Source organism: Geospiza fortis, unplaced genomic scaffold, assembly GCF_000277835.1.
Source record: "Geospiza fortis unplaced genomic scaffold, GeoFor_1.0 scaffold213, whole genome shotgun sequence".
Classification (NCBI taxonomy): Eukaryota; Metazoa; Chordata; class Aves; order Passeriformes; family Thraupidae; genus Geospiza; species Geospiza fortis.
In genome coordinates, this window is record NW_005054399.1 from 17571 (window position 1) to 26828 (window position 9258).

At 45.4% G+C, this 9258-nt stretch overlaps 1 long non-coding RNA gene across 1 annotated transcript; it reads right to left on the reverse strand.

Moving 5' to 3' along the window:
- Window positions 1-5562: 5562 nt before the first annotated feature.
- LOC115948444 lies at window positions 5563-8381 on the reverse strand. Its single transcript, XR_004082271.1, has 3 exons — window positions 8251-8381; window positions 7048-7132; window positions 5563-6008 (listed from the first exon to the last, which is right to left on the reverse strand). It is a non-coding gene; the product is annotated as an uncharacterized LOC115948444 (long non-coding RNA).
- Between the last annotated feature and the right edge of the window lie 877 nt (window positions 8382-9258).

Sequence of the window (9258 nt, forward strand, 5' to 3'; positions counted from 1 at the left end):
TTTACTGAATAAATTTTTTAAAATATATTTTAGGGGAAGTTTATTAAACGAGGAAGGGTAATTATTTTGGGTTTTCTTTCTCCCAAAATAAGGATGATGCCTTTAATATACTGAGCATTAACATAACCAGCTTTTCTTTTCCTACCAAAAGCACACTTGAGAAATTCTGTCTTTTAACAGAGATTACTATAAAAAAGTGTCAATTAGTGCAAATGGTGACAATGATCTTGCAAAATTAACTACTGTTTATCAGAAGCTCAGCAGTTTTCCCTCTCTGCCCAAGCCCAGTGACAGATTATTTTAGTGAAAGGGCAGCACTCAGGATTGCAGTTTTAGGGTGCTCTAACCAGCTGGCAGCTTGGCCTTGCAGGTACCAAGAACGGTGTGTCTGGAGGAAGCTGTAACACTAATGGTGCCTCCCAAGGAGCTGTAGCAGTTCCAGGAGGGTGGATTTTGGCTGTTGCTGCCCCAGCTCGCTGTCAGGGTTCCCAGTCCTGCCCCAAGGTGGCAGCTGGGCTCTGGATTAATACCCACACACAGCCCAGGGTATTAATCCAAGCCAGCAATCATTTGAGGTTCTGTTGCTATTCCGAGCACTGCGGTGACACAGAGAGATGTGCCACCCATCCTGCAGCTCCAGTGATCTCCAGCTGAAGCACAGGGAGAGGCTGGAAATAGGAATATCAGAAATAGCCCCCAGAGGGGCTGTCAACCCTCAGGTCCCACCTTCAGTGGCATTCTGAGTTCATGCTGTGAGTAAAACTCCCAAATTGCTCACCAAGCTTGCAGCGAACTTGGTGGGGATTTTTCAGGCATAAGGCCCTGGAGGGTTTGATGCCATCTCTGCTTTATTTGGAAGACTTAGCTCAGAGCAAGATTTTATGAAGTGTGCATTTCTATCTCAAATTCTAGATAGCTTTAACTAGAAACCCACATCCTCCATTGTCACTGGATTTGACAGAAAACCCTGGCTGCAGAAATTTGCTGCAGAGCCTCAGATTTTCAATACAAAATAAAACAACCTCAGAGACAGCATTGAAAAGTCAAATCTGGGTGCTATTCCACGTGCATTTTCTCAGCAGAAAAGCCTGTTTATTTTCTTAACTGTATCACTGTTGCTCTTTTTTCTTAACTCAGACTGTCACAGTGATTTTGCACTGCGGGGCTCCACAGAGTCCAACCAGCAATGCTGCAGGAGCTGGAAGTTGCAGCAGCAATGCAGGAGTGAGCCAAGGAGCCAGGTCAGAAAAGAGAACCCCTCTGGGTACCTGCTGCACCCTCAGGTGGGAACTTGGAGCTATTCCAAACCAGTAACTCCTAAGAGATGGGAATATCAGTGGATTATCTATTCTGAGGCATAATGACAGCATTTTAGTGCTTGGTATTGTCTTACCTCTGTTTGTTCTAGCAGAGGTGTCTGCCTGCTGGGTTTAGCTCCCCACATTCCTGATGGGGATTCCCTTTAGCCTGCAGCTTCCTGCAGATAACTCCCATGATAATGCTGGGAATGATCAGTGTAAATACTCCCTATGGAAAAGCAGCTTGTTTCTCAGAATGAGGTTATTGTCCTTTCAAATAGAGTAACAAAAGACAAATTTACTGAGTATACAACTCACTGAAGTACTGTGTCTTTCAGAGATACGTGATGATTTCTTTAAAACTTGGTGGATTTTTGCCCAAATCAAAGGATTTTGTCTCATCAGCTACAGTGGGATTTCCCAGAGGGCCTGAGACAACACATCCTCAGCCTCTTGGACCTTGGCTGAACTGATACATAATGTGTGGAAGTCTTCCCAACAGGAACAAGCAACCCTGGAAGGCCAAGATTACCACTGATCTGGTTTTGGGGGAAAAAAAAAAAGAAAAAGACAACTGAAATGACGTTGGACATTCATTAGCAGAGCATTGTCAGAACACAATAGAAGAACAGACAAAAGCCAGTCCAGATTCTGTGGTATTTCCTAAAGGGCTCCCTCTGGCACATAGCTATTCCCTGCCAATCCTTCTGTATTGTTTTTGATAATGAATAGAAGCTGAACAGATGATTGTTGTATTGTCCACTAAGTGATTCATTTACATTAAATAGTGCTCCAAAAGTAGGCTTTGGGTGGACTTTTTTAGTCACTTCAGTTATTTATTTATACAGTTTAATTACTGTCTTTTAACTCTCCACTGTAATAATTATTTCCTGATTGCTTCAGCTAAATTACTCCTCTGAAGTCAGTGGTCCAACAAGCCCTGACATGAGAAGCAGCATCCATGCATTTTCAAAAGAGCTTAATTTTGAATGGCCACCTCCAGGGAAGTGCTCCTGCTTTGGGAAGGTGCTGAGATTCCTGAGCACCTGCAGGTCCCTGGTGTCCCTGGTGCCTGGCACTGAACGAAACAGAAACTTTTCTGCATAAACCATCTCAGCTCCATGAATTTCCATGTTAACCTCTCAACTCCTGCTATATCTTCACCAAGGTTCTTGATTGACCCAGGGCTTCCATTGCAATTTCAGAGTTGTCTTACAGAGGTCAAAAGTTTTGGTTTGCTTTGCTTTGGTTTGGTTTGGTTTGGTTTGGTTTGCAAATGTGACAGATATTATGTGCTCGAGGCTATATTGTTGGAGAAGAATCTTCAGTGTGAGAAGATATTTAGCCCCAAATCCACATCCAGGGCTGCATGACCACTAATTTGGGTGTACTAATGGGTGGGGGAGAATGACATGTACTGAAGGGCTCTTTGATGGCTTAAGAATTTAGGAAATCAACACTCCAGGCCTTTTGATCTCCAGTTCTATGAGAAGCTGCATGAATTTGTTGAGTGGCTGCAGTTACATCTCAAATTCCCTGATGTTGTAATTATTCTGTCGTCCCTATTCCATGTACAAGGCAGGGAAGCAGGGACACAGAGAGAGGAAGGGAACAGCCCCAACAGTGTTGAGCTGTCCATGTCCTGTGGCCCCAGTTTAAACCTCTCAGGACAGAGCAAGGCAGCCTTTGCAGGCTGACATTTCCTCAGTCCCCTCTCCTTCCATTTGGGAAAAACAAACTTGCCAGCCCTGTGCCAAGATCCCAAAGAGAGAACAGAAGTTTGTTTTGGAGAGTTTAGATGCCTGTACCTGGCAAAATGAGGCAAGACTGACTTTTTGCAACCAATTTCCTACCAACACCTCAGCCAAATGAACACAGAGGACAAGAACATTCCAGTTCCACTGCAGCCTTCCAGCTCCTTGCCATTCCCTACTGCTCTGGCTACAGAAACTGGGCAGAAGCTGCTGTGTGACTACCTAAGCTTTAAGTCTCTGTTTGTGTCACATTTTTGTTACCCAGCTTCAGAAACTGCCTTTACCTGGCCTGTGATTAAAGCAAACTACCCACCCTCCGCATCTGCCTGAGCTTCAGCCTTCATCTGGGCTATGTGGCATCATCATCAACCCAGATAAGACTCAGCAGACACAGAAACAAAACCATCCCTCTCTCTGCATAAACCCACAAAGCAGTGCCAGGGTTTCCCCCGCTGGCTCCCACTTTGCCCCTGCAGCGTTGCTCTCCCCATGTTCCTGCTCTCCCAGGGCTCTGTGCTCAGTGGCAGCCTGGAATCCAACCCTGCATTAGCAGCTCCATAATAGCTGTGCTCAGTGGAACCCAGCTCCCCTCATTAATCCAGAAAATGAGAGTTGTTTTCGTACATTTGAGAAGGTAATTATTTAAGTGATGGGAATTAAAGCGCATCAGATGCTGGGGACTGAGTTTGGCTTTGCATCCCAGGGGATGGAAGGAGACCAAGGGAAGCTGGTTTTGCACAGGTGAGCAGTGCAGCAGCAACTCACCAGCTGGGAACAGATCCCTGCCTACCTGATGCTTAAAAACCCCTCTCTTTGTACATCTCTGTTCTTGCAGACATCATCCAATGACTCAGAGAAGTTTTGAATGCCCCATCTCTGAAGTGCTCAAGGCCAGGTTGGACAGGGCTTGAAGCCACCTGGTCTAGTGAAAAGTGTCCCTGACCACAGCATGGGACTGGAACTGGATTATCTTCAGTATCTCTTCCAACCAAAACCATTCTATGATCCTGTGATTTTTCCCATTCAAACAGATTTTTTTAAATCACTACTATCAAATAATTCTATATTTAAGATTTTTCTTTTTTCCTACCAGGAAAAGGTGTGCCCCACTTGAGGCTGACCTAACCTTTATATTTTGCAATAAATCAATATTGCCTTGTCTCAGGTGGGTTTTTAGAAAAGGAAATGAGCTCACACCATTTTTTCTCCTATATCAGTTGTCCTTCAGCCTTATTTTTGACCACCATACTCAGAGAAAGGTTCAGATAGAAATGCTGCTCCCTGACCTAACAAGGGCCCTTGCAGTGCCTTGGGAAACAGGAGATGAACTGGGTGAAAACCCCCCTCGTCTGTGAGAAACCACAGATGAGGCCAGATCTGCTGTTCTAAACAAAGTTTTTACAACAGAATGACTTGCAACAGTAGATGGGTGCTTTTGACATTCTTCCCAGAAAGTGACAGAAAATCTATTGATGCTATTGCCAATAACTATAGGCTAAGGAACAGGGACTTGGTTCCTGGATGTCACTGGATGGATCCCCTCCTCATTACAAGCAGCTTGCCAAGAACAAATGTTTCATTTTTTATGGAGATAGCCAATGTCCTGTGTTGTCTTCAGAGACTGAGGGAGTGAACTGCTCTGTGTGTTCACTTGAAGCCAGATGTTAAAAGTATTGTCTGGATGTAATTGCCTTGACAAATAGCAGGAGTGACATTTTAGCTCCATTCAAGTCAGTGGCAAAATTCCTGTTGAGTTCAGCTGGGGCCAAGATTTCACCCTCTGACAGCACTGACGGGAAATCTAACGAGTGATCTGCAGAAAAATAAGCAGAGGCATTGTGTTTTTCTAGGACTATTTTCAATCCACAGGCCATGAATCCTTGGAGCCTTGTGCACTGCTTTGAAGAGGTCTGCAAAAGATCTCAAAGACAAGGAATTTTAGTGTCAGTACCTTTAAATTTGCTATACAGGGGGCCATGATTCCAAAGGAGAATGTCAAGAGTTGATTACCAAGTCCAAAGTCAGCTTTATCCACTGAAATCCACCAATCTGTGCAGCCCTTGGACTGACAGTCATCCTTCTGGCAGGATCTGCTCAGCTGAACATTCCTTTATCATGGAATGTTGTGGATTCAAGAAACCACTCTGTGTCCTATGCTAAGACTGAGCCACGTGGAAATCTCTGCTCTGGCACCTACCAGGTGCCATTGCCAATGGATTGGGATGAAAACCAGGCTTTTTAGAGAAGCTGGCACAGCTGTGACTTTACAACCCATTTGGGTTTGTAGCAAGGTCAGTATTCCTTCCCCAAGAAAAATGTCAGGTACCTGTTTTTCCCTCCAAACCTTCAGGTGTCTGAGGTAACTCAGCTGAACTTCACAGGGATTCAGAAGCAATCAGCTTCAGGCAGAATCACACAATGGATTCTGCTTCTGGTATCTCCAGAACTTTTAGCCCTGCAGCCAGACATTCAAGCTCATCTGCTTTAAAGCCTGTGGATTAAGCAATGGCAGTACTACTTGCATGGAAGTTTACAATGCTTGGATGACAAAAGACTTGAGCTCAGGAGAAAAAAAAAATCCTGAAGATTAAAATTAGGGTAATTTTTAAGCGGCAAAAGTGCTCTTTTTAGGCTTTAAAATATTTTTCTGTGTGTGTTTTGGTAAGCAGAGTAGTTCTGTAAGTTCGTTCCTTTTAGAATGTGGAAGAACTTGTATTTTTTAGAGTGCCTGAAAAAATGCAGGAGAGGTACTGAGGAATCTTCACGTATTCTGTACTGGTTATCAGCATGGAGAGCTCTTGTGCTTGCAGGAGCAAAGCTCCTGAACATCCCCCTTCAAATCCACTTGTGGAGCCAGGGGCTTCAGCCTCTTGCAGGTCCAAACTCAGGCCAGCTCCACTTGTAATCCAGGGTTTTGGGAGGAATCTTACCCAAGTCCTTGATGCTGCTCACACACCTGAACAAAGGGAAAGGTTCCTGTTTACCTGAGAATGAAATTGGACATTTTAACACATATGATGGCAAAGCATGCCCAAGTGATGAGGTAACAGCTGATTCATGGCTATCCAGAGGAGCCTAGAAGTGCCACCTTGGGATGACATGGATAGAAGAGGCAGTTACTTTGCTTTTCCATGTGAAGAATGCTGCTTCTCCCCAGCTGAGCTATCATGGAACGCAGATGACTCTCTGGAGGAAGACTTTGCTGCACATTTGCAGTGTGTTTTAGCTACTATCAACATTTATATTCCACTGGCATTTGAGGGTAAGCACTAATTAGCATAATCATCAATGCTTTAAAATTAAAAATTCTTCCATGAGACACAGGAGAGAATGAAACTGTTTCCTTCCCCCAGAGGCAAATCCTTTCCCAAGCTATCTGCTGCACCAAAAGGTTTTTTTCTAGAAACATTCCCAAGCTATGCTCAAGAGTAAATTAAACTACAGCAAACTTGTAAACTTGTGTGTGTGTGTGTGTGTGTGTGTGTGTGTGTGCAACAAGCAGGCCCTGATTTAACAATTACTACCTGACAAAATGTTGTCACTGTTTTCCACTCCTATTTTGTTTTGGCTGCTGCTCTGTGCTGTTGTATCGCCTTTAGTGTGTGGGCTGCAATAAGCAAGAAGTGTTTGTAGAGCTGGAAGTTTTTATACTTCATAGGAAAGATTCTGGTGTCTTCACAGGACAGAAAGCAAAGGGTTTAATGACGTGTAGAGTTTTGCCTCAAGCCCCCCAAATCAGGAGCTGGCCTCAAAAAAATCTCAAAAGTCACTGTTTTCTACACCGTTCCGAAGTGAATTTTTACTCTGGTTCCAATTTACCACAAGAAGTTGAATTTCTGGCATAAATAAACCCCTTTTATGGAGAATAAGGTGCCAAGGGAACCCTGGGGGAGCTTTAAGTTTGAAAGGTAACATCTACACTTTGGAAATATCCCCTAAGAATTGATCTATAAATTTCTACGTTGCTGCCTTTGGGAAGTGACAGTGGCTCTCACCGGGTGGGGTCCAGGATGGGTGTCCTCCATGTGGGTCCTTTGTGGCTCAGAGGATGCTCCTCACATCCTCAGCAGGGTCAGAAACCTGCAGGACAGGAATAGGTAACTGTGCTAATTGTTCTGGAAGTGGCCAGAGAGAGAAAGATCAGTATTTTCTCAAACGTTCTCTGAAAGAGAACCACTAAAAAATGTGTTTCTTAAAGCAATTGTGTTTGAACTCACAATTCTTGTTATTTCTGCGTAAGACAGCACACCCTAAAGGGAGTAAACACAGGGACTCTGCAAGACAGAGTGGCACAGAAATCTCCGTGAAAATTTCAGAATCTGCAGGACATTGAACATATGTATTGTCTCTTTGGCATCCTGTTTTTTTCAGCGAGATGGACTTAAATTTCATTGGCAGAAATTCTCTCTTTTATCTTTATCTCCTGTTTTGATGTGGTAGCCATGGAGAAAAGCCCCAGATTAGTAACAGTAGGTTGGTGCAGAATAAGAATAAATTTTGCTTGTATTTAGACTGTAGCAATATCTGAGGCTTTGTTTAATTTGAAATATTCAGAGAATAATTATTGGATGCTGTTAGGACACTGATCACCCATCCTGTTCCCTTCTATGCACCTTGAGCTGGTAATCCTTAACTTCCCTCTTTTCTGAGGGTGGTTTTCTCAGGGAAGGGGCTGGCTCTCTCTGACTCCTGCTTTTGAAAACTGGTTAATTCTCCTGGAAGTTGGGTTAACACGGGAAGGATGTGCAGCACCAATTCCTGTTCCCATTCCAAGGAGCTGTAGGCTGCACTGTGATGACTTAATAGGTCTAATGATTACACAGGGTCAAAGAGAGGGTACAGCCTCCCTCCACATTCCACTCATAATCTTCTGAAACATTCAGTGCAATTTGTGTACACAGCGGGATAATCGGGCCCTCTCCTGGCTCTTGGCACCTTTATTTTTCCACCTGTGGGGCAATTCCAGGTTTATCACTGGAATATAATCCCCAGACTGTGTGGAAGAGGGATTTCTGGGAGAGGCTAATAAGTAGTGTGAGGCAGGAGGAGCAGCAATTCCAGGTGTCCCACGCAGAGGGACAGCGTGTCCTGCTGCTGCCTCAGCCTGGGGGCACAAACCCAGCTCTCTGCTCAGCCCTGCTTTGCCACCAAACCTTCTAGCTACATACAGATCATAAACCAAGCTTCCTACTATTTACCTTGCTTTCTTTTTAAACCAGCAGCAGCTCTGCAGGAAACGGGAAGTCCTCAGGTGATCGTCACAAATTTTTGTATTTATTTCTCGCAAGCTGCAGCAGCAGGTCAGGAAACGGGACACTATAGGGGGATCTGCAAGGTGAAGATTTCAAGGTTACAGCTCCTGAGGAATGGGATTAGCACGCACTGAAAAACGGGATTGGTGAAATAATGTGGTGGCACTTCGCCGCTTATTTCCTTGTTGCACAGTGTTTGCAGTGATTGTCTAAGAAGCCTCTGCAAAGCCTCCGCTCTCTCTCTTGAGAAACCACGGCATAATTCCCATCCTTTCCCTCCTGCCTCACTCCATTATGTAACCCTATAGTGCGTGTGGCTAAAAACTATGTATAGATTCCAACATTTTTCACTGTCCTCCCATTTCCTTGTATAGGAAAAAGCTGAAATAACAGTTCTGGTTATACACCGCTTTTGTTTCTTCCCTATGGAACATCAGGACGCAGCCTGGCGGTATGGAGGGACCATATATGCTCCTGGGAGCCGGTCGGAGCGGGGCGCGGAGCCTCTCCCAGGAGCCCGGAGATCGCTCTCCCCTCAGGAGACCCCGCTCCCCTCAGGAAGCCACGGAGGGAACGGCGAGAGCGGCACCAGCGGATGTGACAGCAGCGCAGGCTGCTCTGGGAGGGGCCGCCCCGTCGCGGATACAGCCAATCCGCTCTCCGCTTGCAGTGTGACTGACGTCCATCCCAACCAATCATAACGCTGCTCCGACCACATAGACCACACCCTTTATCCCCGTTGGTCAGATAAGCTGTTAATCGTTCGGGATGTCCCGCCTTTTTCCGGCGGGGGAAATGCTAGGTAGGAAGGGCGGAGGGGGGAGAGAAGTAAGGGAAAGGAACCAATGAGACGCTAGAGATGGATAGATTGACAGGTAAGCGGACCAATCGTCGCGCTCCTTCCCCCCCGCCCCTCCCTCCCCCGCGGGCGGCGGGGCACAGGGGGCGCTCCTC